Raw genomic sequence first — 19278 nt, forward strand, 5'->3', positions numbered from 1 at the left:
TGCTGTCACAACAACAAGCGTTCCGATATAAATAGGTTATATGATAAGAAAATAATTGATAAAAAATCAATAAATTGATTTCTAACCGTCAATCACTCGTTTTCCTTTTTCTGATCATGTCGAGTAGTGATCTGGAGTAGCGGTTTGAATTTCGAATTATGTCAATTAGTGATTTCATCTCCAATTGTGCAGTAGTGTATTTTTCGAATTTCAAATTTATTTCGAAAATCGAATCATTTCCATTTGTTCTTTGGTGTAATTTTCGAATTTCGAATGATATTAAAAAGTACTTTGCTGTGTGGATTTGAATTTCATATTATTTACATTAGTGCTTTGGTGATTTTTTTTTTAAATTTCGAATGAATGCTACTTGTTGTCTAAAATCTACTCGATCCACGTTTCGCCCCAGTTATGATATTCGCATTATGAGTAGTAGGGATTCCCGTGTTATGTCTCACTTCAAAGTTCCGCAACCTAACTTACTCTTGGCCGCCCGCTCATGGCTGACCAAAACTAAATAAAGAGTTTGGAAAGCAGCACTGCATCAGCAATATCTCTAACCGTTCCGAAGATAGCTTTCTCAAAACCCTGGCTAATTACTTATGACTACCTTATCAGCTACTTTATATAAAATACAGAATTACAAAGAACTTATCAATGTTAATTTTAATTATTAATAGTTATTTATTTTATTTCAATTTAATTATTACACTTAATTCTTAAACCTTAGATTGTGAGATGCTGGATTCATCACTATGATTTGTTACCGTAACTACGCACAGTGCCGGATTAGCCATATAGCACGAAGCAAATGCTACGGGCTCGCGAATTTGGTGGCCCAACCCCCCAACGCGCTAACCTAACCTTACCGTAATAAAAAAATATTACATAGGAGCGTAATATATCTTGCTACTCTTCCACTTAAAATCTAAAACTCGATTTCGTCACGTCAATTCGTTGAAGATAAGTAGGTATTTTATAAACTTTTTACCGTAATTTTCTAATGTTTAATTATAATCGATATCTTTGGACTAGCATCTATACCACATCAATCTTTCAAGTGGCAAGTTTTTTTTTTATAAGAACGTCTTTATCATCTCACTTTGTTGAATATAGACCATGATTTGCTTAAAGAATATATAGTCTATATTGTGTTACTATCTCTCAATTTGCCAATTCAGATCCAGAAATATTTATTCGTAACGGTTTTGTTTTATTCAATATCCTAAACTTGAGAAACTGAAGCAAACCAAGGGCCCCTTGATAGAATTTGTTCAGGCCCCGCGCTGGCTTAATCCGGCACTGGACCCAGACCTAAAAAGGTTGTAGCGTCACTGATTTATTATTTATTTTATACCACTGATTGTTGCATTTTCCAAGTTTATACATAAGTGAAGAATTTAGTAGCCTTATAAATTTTAAATAAGCGATTAATATTAGGTCCTTACATATGAAATTGGCGTATTTCGTACTGGCCACTTTAATCACGATGTTCTCCTCTTTAGTAAGGAATTCCAAATTCAAATTTGTACAGCTATTTACTCATGTATTTGTGCTTCGATGACCGTCATTCATTTGCTTTTTTTTCTGTTTGCGTCACTCTTTTTAGAAAATGGAAAACTTAAAGTATCGCATTATTTACGAGCACGAGTTCCGCCGTGGCACTAGTGCTGCGGAAACGACTCGAAGGGTGAATGATGTGTATGGCGGTCAAGTGGCAAAAGAAAACACAGTTCGTTTTTGGTTCCAACGTTTTCGTTCTGGAAATTTCGACCTGCAGAATAAGCCTCGTGGACGGCCTGAGACCCAAGTTGATAATGAAGTATTGAAGGCTATTGTGGAATATTGATCCATCGCAAACCACGTCCGAGTTAGCTGCAGGCTGTGGTGTTAGTGATAAAACTGTTTTAATTCACTTGAAGCAAATTGGGAAGATTAAAAAGCTTGAAAGGTGGGTACCTCACGAATTGACTGAAGCAAACCGGCAAACGCGCGTCGACTGCTACGTTACATTACTGAACCGGCACAATAATGAAGGTATTCTAAACCGAATCATTACCTGTGATGAAAAATGGATTCTTTACGATAATCGGAAGCGCTCAGCGCAATGGTTGGATCCTGGCCAGCCCGCAAAATCATGCCCCAAGCGAAAATTAACCCCAAAAAAGATACTTGTAAGCGTTTGGTGGACTAGTGCCGGTATTGTTCATTGCAGTTTCCTCAAATATAGCGTTAATGAGTACCTAGAAGATAAAAATATAGCTTAATTTCATGATTATTAATCCCTAAATATTCAAAATTAAATAAATAAATAAATAAAAAAATGTTATTCTATGTGATTGGTACTAGCCTGGAGTATGAAGTTTTATGTGCTATTTTGTTGCTATTAGTTATCTTATATAGGTTTTGTAATGCCTTCTTTTGCTGTGCCCTAACAGGGTCCATAATATTGTACCTAGCTTTAAGCCTCTTAAACATCTATTGTAACATTATGGAATGCAAATACATAAATGAATGAATGAAATCTGGCCAGACTATTACGGCTGATGTCTATTGTCAGCCATTGCAAACCATGATGGAAAAGCTAGCGGCTAAACAACTTAGGTTGGTCAATCGCTCCACGCCACTGCTACTTCACGACAACGCTAGACCACACACTGCACAACAGACAGCTACCAAATTAGAAGAGCTTCAATTGGAATGTCTAAGACATCCTCCGTACTCCCCGGACCTTGCTCCAACAGATTACCATTTTTTTCGAAGTTTGGACAACTTCTTGCAAGGGAAAACATTTAACCCTGATGGGGCAGTCCAAATTGCCTTCACAGATTTTATTGATTCCCGTCCGACTGGTTTTTTATTATAAAGGGATCAATGAACTACCTATGAGATGGCAAAAGTGCGTAGAAAACAATGGTTCCCATTTGATTAATTAAATATATTATATTTAAAAATATTCGACGTACGTACGTAACTAGATAGTTTGCTTCAGAAAGTTACAATTATACTATTCTTCGTCTATTTGTTGTTAAACTTTTAAGTCCATCTCGAACACATTGTGAGGAATACTATTAGGTCCTTACATATGAAATTGGCGTTTTGTATGGGAGGAACAAAAAGTCGAATATTTTTAAATATAATATATTTAATTAATCAAATGGGAACCATTGTTTTCTACGCACTTTTGCCATCTCATAGGTAGTTCATTGATCCCTTTATAATAAAAAACCAGTCGGACGGGAATCAATAAAATCTGTGAAGGCAATTTGGACTGCCCCATCAGGGTTAAATGTTTTCCCTTGCAAGAAGTTGTCCAAACTTCGAAAAAAATGGTAATCTGTTGGAGCAAGGTCCGGGGAGTACGGAGGATGTCTTAGACATTCCAATTGAAGCTCTTCTAATTTGGTAGCTGTCTGTTGTGCAGTGTGTGGTCTAGCGTTGTCGTGAAGTAGCAGTGGCGTGGAGCGATTGACCAACCTAAGTTGTTTAGCCGCTAGCTTTTCCATCATGGTTTGCAATGGCTGACAATAGACATCAGCCGTAATAGTCTGGCCAGATTTCATTCATTCATTTATGTATTTGCATTCCATAATGTTACAATAGATGTTTAAGAGGCTTAAAGCTAGGTACAATATTATGGACCCTGTTAGGGCACAGCAAAAGAAGGCATTACAAAACCTATATAAGATAACTAATAGCAACAAAATAGCACATAAAACTTCACACTCCAGGCTAGTACCAATCACATAGAATAACATTTTTTTATTTATTTATTTATTTATTTATTTAATTTTGAATATTTAGGGATTAATAATCATGAAATTAAGCTATATTTTTATCTTCTAGGTACTCATTAACGCTATATTTGAGGAAACTGCAATGAACAATACCGGCACTAGTCCACCAAACGCTTACAAGTATCTTTTTTGGGGTTAATTTTCGCTTGGGGCATGATTTTGCGGGCTGGCCAGGATCCAACCATTGCGCTGAGCGCTTCCGATTATCGTAAAGAATCCATTTTTCATCACAGGTAATGATTCGGTTTAGAATACCTTCATTATTGTGCCGGTTCAGTAATGTAACGTAGCAGTCGACGCGCGTTTGCCGGTTTGCTTCAGTCAATTCGTGAGGTACCCACCTTTCAAGCTTTTTAATCTTCCCAATTTGCTTCAAGTGAATTAAAACAGTTTTATCACTAACACCACAGCCTGCAGCTAACTCGGACGTGGTTTGCGATGGATCAATATTCCACAATAGCCTTCAATACTTCATTATCAACTTGGGTCTCAGGCCGTCCACGAGGCTTATTCTGCAGGTCGAAATTTCCAGAACGAAAACGTTGGAACCAAAAACGAACTGTGTTTTCTTTTGCCACTTGACCGCCATACACATCATTCACCCTTCGAGTCGTTTCCGCAGCACTAGTGCCACGGCGGAACTCGTGCTCGTAAATAATGCGATACTTTAAGTTTTCCATTTTCTAAAAAGAGTGACGCAAACAGAAAAAAAAGCAAATGAATGACGGTCATCGAAGCACAAATACATGAGTAAATAGCTGTACAAATTTGAATTTGGAATTCCTTACTAAAGAGGAGAACATCGTGATTAAAGTGGCCAGTACGAAATACGCCAATTTCATATGTAAGGACCTAATATTAATCGCTTATTTAAAATTTATAAGGCTACTAAATTCTTCACTTATGTATAAACTTGGAAAATGCAACAATCAGTGGTATAAAATAAATAATAAATCAGTGACGCTACAACCTTTTTAGGTCTGGGTCCAGTGCCGGATTAAGCCAGCGCGGGGCCTGAACAAATTCTATCAAGGGGCCCTTGGTTTGCTTCAGTTTCTCAAGTTTAGGATATTGAATAAAACAAAACCGTTACGAATAAATATTTCTGGATCTGAATTGGCAAATTAAGAGATAGTAACACAATATAGACTATATATTCTTTAAGCAAATCATGGTCTATATTCAACAAAGTGAGATGATAAAGACGTTCTTATAAAAAAAAAACTTGCCACTTGAAAGATTGATGTGGTATAGATGCTAGTCCAAAGATATCGATTATAATTAAACATTAGAAAATTACGGTAAAAAGTTAAAGCCGTATCGCTAGACTTATTAGTACTAGACACTAAGGGAAGTTTGCATTTGGGCCCTAAAGTTTCGTAAAGATTTTATATTATTATTAATTCACTTGACAAAATACATTTTTATTGCTTGTTTTATTTATTGTTCATTCAAGATTTATCGCAGTCTATTTGCTTTTTACTTATCCTAATCACTAGTACTCGACCTCCGACGTAATGAAGGTCTCTTCCAGCTTCTTCCTTGCGACAATGTATCCCTTATATTTCATCTTCCCAAGTTTTCGGTGGGCATTCTGTCTTTTCTTCCCAGTGGGAAGAGACATTTCAATGCCATTCCAATTAAGGGTATTTTTGATTCAGCTACCATCACAAATGCCTCATTAATATTAATTAGAAAAGGAAGAGTCCAAATGTTCTAGAACGTGGAGCCAAGATGCTAATGCACTAAGTGCAGACATTTGGGACTACGGTCTATCTCCAACAGGCGAGAAGAAATGCGATTCCGTAAGATTTTTTATATACTAAGTCGTGCAGATAAGGTGTTTATTATATACACTAGTTGTTTGTAAATTCCAATCCAAAAATCGACCATTTTCCCGAAGTGGGATGGTCGAGTTGGAGGAGGGAGTTGTGATTATAAAAGAGGTTGTGACACATGCGCACGGGCCTTTTCTTCGTACAAGTTTGAAGTTATACAGTTCACGTAAAATCAGTGAAGTAAATTATAGTGAATTAAGTCATGTCTGAAGTGTTTAATTTCCTACCCTAAAAACTAAATCAACTACTGCTAAGACACACGTGTACAGGTCTGCACAGGTAGGTAACTACCGAGGGTAGGTATAATATACTATGAATACTTAATTAATCAAAGTATGAACCATTGTTTTCTATGCACTTTTGCCATCTCATAGGTAGTTCATTGATCCCTTTACTAAAAAAAACAGTCGGACGGGAATCAATAAAATCTGTGAAGGCGATTTGGAGTGCCCCATCAGAGTTAAATTTTTTCCCTTGCAAGAAGTTGTCCAAATTTCGAAAAAAAATGGTAATCTGTTGGAGCAAGGTCCGGGGAGTACGGAGGATGTCTTAGACATTCCAATTGAAGCTCTTCTAATTTGGTAGCCGTCTGATGTGCAGTGTGTGGTCTAGCGTTGTCGTTAAGTAGCAGTGGCGTGGAGCGATTGACCAGCCTAGGTTGTTTAGCCGATATATTTTCCATCATGGTTTGCAATTGCTGACAATAGACATCAGCCGTAATAGTCTGGCCAGATTTGAGAAAACTGCAATGAACAATACCGGCACTAGTCCATCAAACGCTTACAAGTAACTTTTTTGGGGTTAATTTTCGCTTGGGGCAGGATTTCACTGGCTGGCCAGGATCCAACCATTGCGCTGAACGCTTCCGATTATCGTAAAGAATCCATTTTTCATCACAAGTAATGATTCGGTTTAAAATACCTTAATTATTGTGCCGGTTCAGTAATGTAACGCAGCAGTCGACGCGCGTTTGCCGGTTTGCTTCAGTCAAATCGTTCAAAAGCTTGAAAGGTGGGTGAGGTACCCACCTTTCAAGCTTTTTAATTTTCCCAATTTGCTTCAAGTGAATTAAAACAGTTTTATCACTAACACCGCAGCCTGCAGCTAACTCGGACGTGGTTTGCGATGGATCCGCTTCCACAATAGCCTTTAATACTTCATTATCAACTTGGGTCTGAGTTCGCTAAACAGTGTTCTTTAAAATAAAAAAGGGTGATAACAATTTTGAAATAAAAAACAATAGGAATTTTCTTTTCTTTGATTATTGTCATTTTGTGTGATTTGTTAGTGATAAATGTTATAGCTTTGTCTTATGTATACAATAGACAAAAGCTTTTTTTCAGGGTTATTAAAGGCTTGTGTTGGTATAAATCTGCCATGTGTTGGCTTAATGGGAATGGATTATGTACTAAAGATACCACGAAAGCTGGATCAGTAATATGAAGGTTCTTTGAGAGGCCGACCTGTGCCTTATGATAAGGAGGGGTGGCCTGTTCATCCAGACACCAAAAAGACAATAGTACTTCTTGTGAGCAAGTATTTTTATTTAAACAGAGTTGTAACACTTATTTTTGGCCTTATGATTTCTATTTACGTTTATCGTTCGTTCGTATCGTTATCCTTGGCTACATTTTAATAAAACCTAGTATAATAGTTATACTGTTTTTTGAACTGAAACTTCTTTATCGATGTTGGAAAAAAAATTACCGTCACATTTTTCCGTTACGTGCCATCTTTTCTTGTCCCTACCACGGTTAAGATTCGAAGCGTTTAATAACAAAAATATATAATAACGATGACAATAGATGACTATAGTAACAATTCAATTACAATAAATGAAATTCTGTAATAATCTTAGTAGTAATAATGTAAAATGAAATAATTGTATTATTTGTATTCATGTCTATGATAATAAAAGCCTTTTGTTAAACTTTATCTAATTTAACTTTATTTAACCAATTTCTGTAAAGTTGCATATAGTAGATAATTTTTGAAAATGAAGGTCCTAAAGAAGTTTCACTTCTTACGTGTGTACACTAGTAAAACACCCCTTTTTTAGTCAGATGCGATCCAGACTAAAGTATATTAAATTCGTATTCATTGAATATACAATAGAGGTTTAACTATATTCTTGGTATAATAATGATGTGCCTATTGTACCTATAATTTAATTTAATTTATTTACTAGCAATACCCCGCAGTTTCACTCGCGTAGATAACGATCTCGTGGTAGATGAAAGTCTACTAAGTCGGACTATATTTATATTTGTTTTCATAAAATGTTTGTTTTACTTAGTTTTTAATTATTTTCTTTCAGATTATTAGGCACACACTTACACTTATAATCAAATCAGTATACAGATATTATATATATATATATATATATATATATATAGTCATATATGATACAATTTCAAATTCGTAATATCTTTTACGTAAATTTTCCAATATTAAAACATTTATTTTTTTGTTCTATCAGCAGTTTCCACAGAGCACGAAAAGGCAGGATTTATTTTTTATGGATGATTTTTTGACATCTATGATATTGCACTTTTACTAGGGATCCCTATTTTTTTTTAAATATGTTATGCGAGCTGTCTGCGGTGAATTTAGATGGTGTCGCGAAAGACTACTTCAACGTAAATTCTAATACCAGTCACTTAAGAATTGATAAATCACAAATCATATAGAAATCAAAATTTTTTCATTGATATATTTGCACGTAAACTTCACTTATTCTAACAAAATCATATTATAATATTATCGCGATAAATTTACCTTGTATGTAAGCCGTATCGCTAGACTTATTAGTACTAGACACTAAGGGAAGTTTGCATTTGGGCCCTAAAGTTTCGTAAAGATTTTATATTATTATTAATTCACTTGACAAAATACATTTTTATTGCTTGTTTTATTTATTGTTCATTCAAGATTTATCGCAGTCTATTTGCTTTTTACTTATCCTAATCACTAGTACTCGACCTCCGACGTTATGAAGGTCTCCTCCAGCTTCTTCCTTGCGACAATGTATCCCTTATATTTCATCTTCCCAAGTTTTCGGTGGGCATTCTGTCTTTTCTTCCCAGTGGGAAGAAACATTTCAATGCCATTCCAATTAAGGGTATTTTTGATTCAGCTACCATCACAAATGCCTCATTAATATTAATTAGAAAAGGAAGAGTCCAAATGTTCTAGAACGTGGAGCCAAGATGGCGGAGGCGAAAGGGTGACGTGAGGAAATGGAAGACACCAGTGGTTCGCCACTAAGTGCAGACATTTGGGACTACGGTCTATCTCCAACAGGCGACAAAAAATGCGATTCCGTAAGATTTTTTATATACTAATTCGTGCAGATAAGGTGTTTATTATATACACTAGTTGTTTGTAAATTCCAATCCAAAAATCGACCATTTTCCCGAAGTGGGATGGTCGAGTCGGAGGAGGGAGTTGTGATTATAAAAGAGGTTGTGACACATGCGCACGGGCTTTTTCTTCGTACAAGTTTGAAGTTATACAGTTCACGTAAAATCAGTGAAGTAAATTATAGTGAATTGAGTCATCACTGAAGTGTTTAATTTCCTACCCTAAAAACTAAATCAACTACTGCTAACACACACGTGTCTGCACAGGTAGGTAACTACCGAGGGTAGGTATAATATACCTAATATTACCTTGCATATGAAATTGGCGTTTTGTATGGGAGGAACAAAAAGTAGAATATGTTTAAATATAATATATTTAATTAATCAAAGTATGAACCATTGTTTTCTATGCACTTTTGCCATCTCATAGGTAGTTCATTGATCCCGTTACTAAAAAAACCAGTCGGACGGGAATCAATAAAATCTGTGAAGGCGATTTGGAGTGCCCCATCAGAGTTAAATTTTTTCCCTTGCAAGAAGTTGTCCAAATTTCGAAAAAATATGGTAATCTGTTGGAGCAAGGTCCGGGGAGTATGGAGGATGTCTTAGACATTCCAATTGAAGCTCTTCTAATTTGGTAGCCGTCTGATGTGCAGTGTATGGTCTAGCGTTGTCGTGAAGTAGCAGTGGCGTGGAGCGATTGACCAGCCTAGGTTGTTTAGCCGATATATTTTCCATCATGGTTTGCAATTACTGACAATATACATCAGCCGTAATAGTCTGGCCAGATTTGAAAAAACTGCAATGAACAATACCGGCACTAGTCCATCAAACGCTTACAAGTAACTTTTTTGGGGTTAATTTTTCAGGATTTCACTGGCTGGCCAGGATCCAACCATTGCGCTGAGCGCTTCCGATTATCGTAAAGAATCCATTTTTCATCACAGGTAATGATTCGGTTTAAAATACCTTCATTATTGTGCCGGTTCAGTAATGTAACGCAGCAGTCGACGCGCGTTTGCCGGTTTGCTTCAGTCAAATCGTGAGGTACCCACCCTTCAAGCTTTTTAATCTTCCCAATTTGCTTTAAGTGAATTAAAGCAGTTTTATCACTAACACCGCAGCCTGCAGCTAACTCGGACGTGGTTTGCGATGGATCCGCTTCCACAATAGCCTTCAATACTTCATTATCAACTTGGGTCTCAGGCCGTCCACGGGGCTTGTTCTGCAGGTCGAAATTTTCAGAACGAAAACGTTGGAACCAAAAACGAACTGTGTTTTCTTTTGCAACATGACCGCCATACACATCATTCACCCTTCGAGTCGTTTCCGCAGCACTAGTGCCACGGCGGAACTCGTACTCGTAAATAATGCGATACTTTAAGTTTTCCATTTTGTAAAATGAGTGACGCAAACATTAAAAAACAGAAGAAAAAAACAAATGAATGACGGTCATCGAAGCACAAATACATGAGTAAATAGCTGTACAAATTTGAATTTGAAATTCCTAACCAAAGAGGAGAACATCGTGATTAAAGTGGCCAGTACGAAATACGCCAATTTCATGTGTAAGGACCTAATATTTAGTAAAGTGATAACCCCAGAGGCGATCCGCATTACTAATTTATTATGAGTGGCAATCCCAGAGACGGCCCGCAACACATCTATCATACCTAAAATCACGTAATTAGTGAAGTAGTAATCCCAAAGACGACCCGCAGCACTAAATATTTACGTGAAAAGTACCTACATACGTAAGTTAATAACATGTTCTTCAATTAAGTGATAACCCCAGAGGTTACTCGCAGAAAATATTTATAAAGAACACGTAGAAAGGTCGGTGTAGAACCAAACCAACCTTCGTATCTTGACGGCTCCTGCGACGGTGTATGGAACAGCGACCAAGCTGCGAGCGGCTCGAGCGGAAGCACGATGCCAAGGACAACGCGACGCAGCTGGAGCGGGACGTGACGGCGATCTGCTTCGTGATGGCATCAGTGGCGGGACATCCAATCTTGAAACACCTCAATGTTGTCGATGTCGAGGACGTTGTACTTGTGCATGCGCAATTAAATTTTTAAACTCTTGAGTTTTTTCCATAAATACTCGAAACGTTACACTCGAGTTTACGCTTACTAATCTTGAAATCTTTTAAGAAAAAAAAGCGCTGTGCTGCTCAATGAAATAAATGTGCCAAGTGGCGGAGCAATTAAATGTGAATGAGGATCGTCGTTAGGCAAAGAACAGGAACATTTCAACATTACCTTCATTTTCAAAAATGAGTGAAAATGTTAAAATATGTGTTTTATCTACCCTCAACCACAGTGCGGAACACGATATATGCTATTACATGTAATCTATGCTAATCTTGAGGACAAAGCTCGAGTATAATTTACATTATAATGATGTTTGGCGTAAATGTCCACTACTTGAAGTAGTGAAACAAAACATGTCAGTCTTATATGAACTAGATGAAGTTTTAAGACTCCCTTATCATTGCACATTTAATACCATAGAAATGATTTGGGGTATAATGAAGCAAAAGGTTTATTTATTTTTACAGTATCTTAATACTAATATCACATTAGAAAGCGATTAATATATAAAAAAATGAATGCATGTACAAGTGTACCCACGTAAGAAGTTAAACTTCTTTATGACCTTATTTTTCGAAAACTGATGCAACTGCAACTTTACAGAAATTGGTTAAATAAAGTTTAACAAAAGGCTTTTATTATCACAGACTTTACACACACAGCTGATGAGAACGTAAATAGACCCGCAAGTGACAAAATTATTAACATAAGAAGCTTTATCACAGATTGGTGCACATGATTGGCGAAGATCTTGTGAACGTATAAAGAAAAGTGAAATCGATTTCATCAAGCAATATATAATAATTGAAATGATGGAATCTTCATCTTTGTCTTCTGACGCAGAAAAAGAAATGCAAGTTCGTTGTACTCATTTTTTAGTTCTGAATGAGGGTTTAATTTATTTGTATTATTGAAATGATATGTAATAAATTGATTTATTTTTCATGAGATATTTTCAACATTCTTCATACAAAAAACTGTAGTATCAAGATAATTAAATCCAATTTCCCCAGTATTGCCCACCATTTATTTGCTATTTGCCTCGAGGTCTAAAATACACGAACTATTTTAAAATGGATTATTTATTTCATTTTGGTTTTTATTTTTATGTTACTATTTTTAAGATGCTTTCAACATTAATGAACATTAGTACAATTAATTATTTTCATAATAACGGATAACAGACAGCGACATGAAGACGGTTGAAGACGCGGAACCAACACAACAAACGGGTTGCGGAAATCGAACACGAGTGAAGATTTCGACAAAGGCCACAACCTGCTTCCACAATGCACCGCAACGCGCGTCCGCGAGACGCTGCAGCGTTACCAGCCTTTGGAGACTTTGTGAGAAGTAAAGGTAGTATGTTGAGATTTCATTTGAACATTGACCAACTGCTGACACGACTCACGTGTGATCCAAAATGTTAATAGCTGAAGATGCGCAATACACCAACAGCTCACTAAAATAATATTATAGGCAGCGGCACGTAAGTCTAGCGCTGGCCGATACGTAGAGGGGATTGCTGCGCATGTGTACTGTCGCGCACGCAATACATTATATGCCACTTTGATTAATGATTACCTAAATAACGATGTTAAGCTGAACGAAATGTGAAGGATAGCTGCTGCGCATGATTACTGTCGCGCATGCAAGTAATATTACCTATCTATATGATATAATAAGACAATAAAAAAGTGTCTGTACATAGAACGTATTTCCAAAAAAGAACTAAGATATTTTAACAAGTTTATGGGATGTAGAAAAATAAAAACATTATCTTTTAATTTGTAATCTTTTATTAATCTGAATCAGAGAACGGTATCACGCCTTCAATGGTCTCGCGACAAGGCCTTTTGCTTACTGAGGGCCCGGGCTCAGGACTGTTTCGTTCGTCAGCACTAGCATCATATTCATTGCTATCCTCGGAACTATCTCCATCGACATGAATAATGAATTGTTCTGTTACCAAATCCACGACATGATCACTCTTTGCATATTGCTCTTCTATATCCTTCACCTTTTTACACAACTTTTGCCAATCCCATGTACCCATTAGTAAAACCTTTTCTTGTATTAGGTCTATACATTTACTGACACTCCATTTTATATTTTTGCTGCCTACATATTGTTTAATATCCGACCATGCCATTTCAATCGGATTTAGGTCGGGGTGGTATGGTAGTCTCAGTACCTGATGACTTCGTTCAAGCTAGGATTCGATCAATCGAAAATGTTTTAAATTTATCTTTGTTGACCTTTATTAAATTGTATAACTGAGGTTTCAAATGTGTTTCCTCGTACTGTATACCTTTTTCAGTGAGCCAGGCCTGCATGTCAGCTTTTTTAGAATTAGAGGTTGGTGCGCGATCCCACTGCTTATTATGATAGGACGCGTTGTCGACTACCACGATGGAACTGGGTTGTAGGTAGGGCATTAATTGGGTTCGGAGCCATTTTTTGTAGTTTTCAAAATTCATATTGTAGTGGTAGTCGCCTGATTTGGTACCAGCTTTAAAAGTCAGAAACGCATTAGGTATAAACCCAGTATCAGACCCTGCGTAGACAATGAATGTCGTCCTTTCGAAATAGGTTTCTTAAGCCCCTTAGTAGTACCATCGGTCCAGGCTTTTGAAGAAGAGTGCGATGAATCTACGTAAGATTCGTCTGTATAAACAATAGGCAATCCCATACTCTTAACTATTCGCCGAAGACTTCGTTCTGAACCTTTGAAATTTATGTCATCTTCTAGCTGCTTTTTAAGCTTTCCGATGGTAGGAAGTTCTTTATTTGTCTTGTAAAAGTTATGAATAGTTATACTCTTTATTACTCCTTGGTCGAAGTTATCGATATTTTTGACCGGTTTTGTTCTGGAACGTTTTTTGCCAGGTGTTCTGAACACTGTGATCAAATCAGAACTTTTGGCTTGATTGGAGATGTTTCTTACCGTTGTAACTGCTGTTGATTGTTGACTCTGCTGTCCTTTTTTGGATTTTACCTAATTTGCTGATTATACTATTAAATTTTATGTTTCCTGCCTTAATGATTTCGGCAGTTTGTTTTATCTGGCTCAAATTTATAATGTTGCTGTCCAAATGACTGAACAAAGTATTTGTAGCTTCGTCTATCTCACTTTGGATTTGTTTCAAAGAATCAATTAATTCGTTAGATTCCCTTTTTAAAAAAACAATTCACGTCATAAATCATTTTTCTGGCTTGTCTTTTCAAAACAGTATTTGTTCTAGGCATATTCACTTTAAAGTCACAAACAAACTTAAAAACAAATAACAAACAACAAAACACTAACAAATTCAAACGTAACAAAAAACAACAAAACGTAACAACAGTAACAATAATATTAATGACGCGACTGTACACGGGTAGTGCGAAGGACGTCGTATCGGTGCGGGGGACAGAATGCGACTGGAGAGCCAATCGACGCTACGCGCGCCCGCTCTTCATTCCGCTAGCCCCCCTCAGGTACCTTATTCGTAAGCGTTCCACGGTAAAAAATCTTGTTTTAATTATTTTCTCAGCGAAATGATTTATGATCTCTCAATTAACAATATTTGCATTATTTGGAGAATTTAATTGAGATTTAGAATAAGAATAAGCAATATAATTAGGCTAAGTATTATGATAAGCGTTAAGGTCAGGACAAGACAGGACAAGGAGGGAAAAGACGGGACAACGCGAGACAAGACTGTACAAGGCGGGACAATGCGGGACAAGAATTTTTACATTCTTGTCACGCCATGTCCCATGTGATAGGCTAAGGCAATTTTTCAGGCTGGACAGTTCCAGGAAGTTTTAGCGTCATTATAAAAGTTTGTTGAAGATTTTTATATTCATTAATATTTACACCGGAATAGTAAACAAGATGGACGCACATACAATAGCGCATGTTTTCGTTTGTAAAAGTGTCATCTTGCAACCTTCGCAGACATTCAATTTTAATAAGTGTATAGTAAAATATTATTAAGTATAGATTTCCGTAACTGCACAAAAATAAATGCTCTCTTTAAAAATTGCACTGAAATAAATTCACTTCACAGTCATTTGTGATTTGTATACTTAATATTAAAACAACTCAATGATAATACATACATATGACAACGGGCGTTGATACAAAATAACCACGTCTTACACAGAAAACACTGTCAATCTGGGCTCTCAGTTCACTTGCACATATATCCTATTGTTCACAATTTATAGTCACTAACACAAAAACACTTTTGAAAAGTCTAATTATTTCTATACATTCCGTACTCCACAAAATACCTATCCCTTCCAGAATATAATAAATAGCCATATTTACGTGTTTCTCCTTGCTTTTACGATAATAGTGTTAATAAATGCATTTCACAATAAGGACAACTGTTTTTGCCTTAAGATTAGTGTAACTGTTAAAAAATAGCCACTATTTATGTGTTTCTCTCTGGTTTTACGAAAATAGTGTTAATAAATGCATTTCACAATAAGGACAACTGTTTTTGCCTTGAGATTAGTATAACTGTTAAAAAATTGCCACTATTTATGTGTTTCTATATGGTTTTACGAAAATAGTGTTAATAAATGCATTTCACAATAAGGACAACTGTTTTTGCCTTGAGATTAGTGTAACTGTTAAAAAATAGCCACTATTTACGTGTTTCTCCTTGGTTTTACGAAAATAGTGTTAATAAATGCATTTCACAATAAGGACAACTGTTTTTGCCTTGAGATTAGTGTAACTGTTAAAAAATTGCCACTATTTATGTGTTTCTCTCTGGTTTTACGAAAATAGTGTTAATAAATGCATTTCACAATAAGGACAACTGTTTTTGCCTTGAGATTAGTGTAACTGTTAAAAAATTGCCACTATTTATGTGTTTCTCTCTGGTTTTACGAAAATAGTGTTAATAAATGCATTTCACAATAAGGACAACTGTTTTTGCCTTGAGATTAGTGTAACTGTTAAAAAATAGCCACTATTTATGTGTTTCTCTCTGGTTTTAGGAAAATAGTGGTAATAAATGCATTTCACAATAAGGACAACTGTTTTTGCCTTGAGATTAGTATAACTGTTAAAAAATAGCCACTATTTACGTGTTTCTCCTTGGTTTTATGAAAATAGTGTTAATAAATGCATTTCACAATAAGGACAACTGTTTTTGCCTTGAGATTAGAGTAACTGTTAAAAAATAGCCACTATTTACGTGTTTCTCCTTGGTTTTACGAAAATAGTGTTAATAAATGCATTTCACAATAAGGACAACTGTTTTTGCCTTGTGATTAGTGTAACTGTTAAAAAATTGCCACTATTTATGTGTTTCTCTCTGGTTTTACGAAAATACAGTTAATACTGTATATATTATTTTAACATACTTCCTGTTACAGATATTGATACGAATTGCGCATAATTTGCATTATGCGAAATCACAACTGTGACGTGCGTGGCGTGGATCGAGAACAAATAGAACTCATTCAAAATTCGAAAAATACACCAAAGCAACGGACGAATGATTCGTAATTCAAATTACCGCACCACAGTTTACATAGATAACATTTGAGTATTTGTATTATTATTGGGAGAAAATAAACAAAAATTATTTTGTATTACGTATTAAATTTTTTTTAATGTTTATAATTTAAATGCAAACGATACATGAATTATTTTTCTACGATTCTCCAATGACAACATCTTTAAGTGCTCCTGGTTGTCGTTCTTAGGACTTATGAACGTCATACCAAGGATGTTAATTTTCTACCAGTTCCCAAATCAAGGCAAATAGCGGGGGAAAAGAATTGGCAAGTTTTTGTCATTATTTTTACTCGCCAAATTTTTGCGCAAGCCAAATGCACTGCAACCATAACGCCTCGCTTCGCTTGAGATATAGAAACAAATCTTAACTTGAATTAAATTCAAAAATAAGTTTGACCTTGAGGGAACCTTTAGGATAAAATCATTCAGAACTGAAAACATCCTTCCTTATTAAGACAGTTAAAAATGTAGACAAAAGATGTACAGGCAGTCTTTCTAGCCAGAAGTTATAGATCACTGCCGTGTAATGGAAAGTGATTACATTTTTAAAGACAAGGTGTCTACGTCCTTCAGGTTGAGATTGATCCATTGCTCAACACTAAATCAATCTGCATTCTTTTAATTTATAAATGGCCACCGTTTACGTGCTTCTCCTTGGTTTTACGGAAATACTGTTAATAAATGTGTTTTTCAATAGATTAACTTTTATTGGCTTTGGATTAGATAAACTGTTCATAAATAGCCACCGTTTACGTGTTTCTCCTTGGTTTTACGAAAATACTGTTAAACTCCGACTAGTAAACAACTTTTCTTTTGATATTTTTTCCGCTTAACCTTTGTACAAACATTATTATATTGTTCTTATATCTTAACAGAAATCATTGATCTGTATTTATATTTTAATTTTTTAAATACTTAAAGAATCTATTTGGTTTCAATATAAATTATTGATTGAATAACTCGACTGAAATGTTTTCATTGTATTTGGAAAATAATTTGGGGTGTCGGTCCTCTGTCCTCCAGACCGCGAAATATGTGATTGTAATTGTTGACTTTAAATGGCTAAAGGTTTCTTTGTTAATATCCTGTCAGGGTCAGTAGAAATAAAGAGCAAATACATTAAAATACACTTTATTTAACATTTTTAAACACTTAACACCAATACTACAACTATAACGAGTAAAATAAATTTAAAAAAAACAGTGATCCTACAACCTTTTAGGTCTGGGTCCTATGTATGCCATATGTATATTGCTTTACCTTTAAACAAGATTTCTGTTGATCAGCGCCATCTCGTGTAAAATAACGACAACTATCTTTTGCAGAGCTATTAAAGATGTAAAGATATAAATAAGTAGTCATAAAAAGCATCCGTAAACAATAATCATTTTATATGCTGAATCTTAACGTGCGATCTAATATTCATACATTTTTCTCCACTAAAAACAAAGAAATACAGTTTTAACAGGATTTCTTAAGGTCCGCGCCATCTCGTGTAAATATCAATAACTCAAGTTACTTTTGCAGAGTTATTAAATGAAGTAAACGTTATGTAAGGTATTAAATAACAATAATAAATTTGAAGGCGAAATGTCTAATATGGCTGGCGATATAATATTAGGTCCTTACATATGAAATAGGCGTTTTGTGTGGGACAAAAAGTCGAATATTTTTAAATATAATAATATTTAATTAATCAAAGTATGAACCATTGTTTTCTATGCACTTTTGCTATCTCATAGGTAGTTCATTGATCCCTTTACTAAAAAAACCAGTCGGACGGGAATCAATAAAATCTGTGAAGGCGATTTAGACTGCCCCATCAGAGTTAAATTTTTTCCCTTGCAAGGAGTTGTCCAAATTTCGAAAAAATGGTAATCTGTTGGAGCACGGTCCGGGGAGTACGGAGGATGTCTTAGACATTCCAATTGAAGATCTTCTAATTTGGTAGCCGTCTGATGTGCAGTGTGTGGTCTAGCGTTGTAGTGAAGTAGCAGTGGCGTGGAGCGATTGACCAGCCTAAGTTGTTTAGCCGCTAGCTTTTCCACCATGGTTTGCAATTGCTGACAATAGACATCAGCCGTAATAGTCTGGCCAGATTTGAGAAAACTGCAATGAACAATACCGGCACTAGTCCACCAAACACACAAGTAACTTTTTTGGGGTTAATTTTCGCTTGGGGCAGAATTTGGCTGGCTGGCCAGGATCCAACCATTGCGCTGAGCGCTTCCGATTATCGTAAAGAATCCATTTTTCATCACAGGTCGGCGGTCAGCAATCGACGCGCGTTTGCCGGTTTGCTTCAGTCAATTCGTGAGGTACCCACCTTTCAAGGTTTTTAATTTTCCCAATTTGCTTCAAGTGAATTAAAACAGTTTTATCACTAACACCGCAGCCTGCAGCTAACTCGGACGTGGTTTGCGATGGATCCGCTTCCACAATAGCCTTCAATACTTCATTATCAACTTGGGTCTGAGGCCGTCCACGGGGCTTGTTCTGCAGGTCGAAATTTCCAGAACGAAAACGTTGGAACCAAAAACGAACTGTGTTTTCTTTTACAACATGATCGCCATACACATCATTCATCCTTCGAGTCATTTCCGCAGCACTAATGCCATGTTTTCCATTTTGTAAAATGAGTGAGGCAAACAGAAAAAAAAC

This window comes from Pieris brassicae, chromosome 14 (genome assembly GCF_905147105.1).
Source record: "Pieris brassicae chromosome 14, ilPieBrab1.1, whole genome shotgun sequence".
NCBI lineage: Eukaryota > Metazoa > Arthropoda > Insecta > Lepidoptera > Pieridae > Pieris > Pieris brassicae.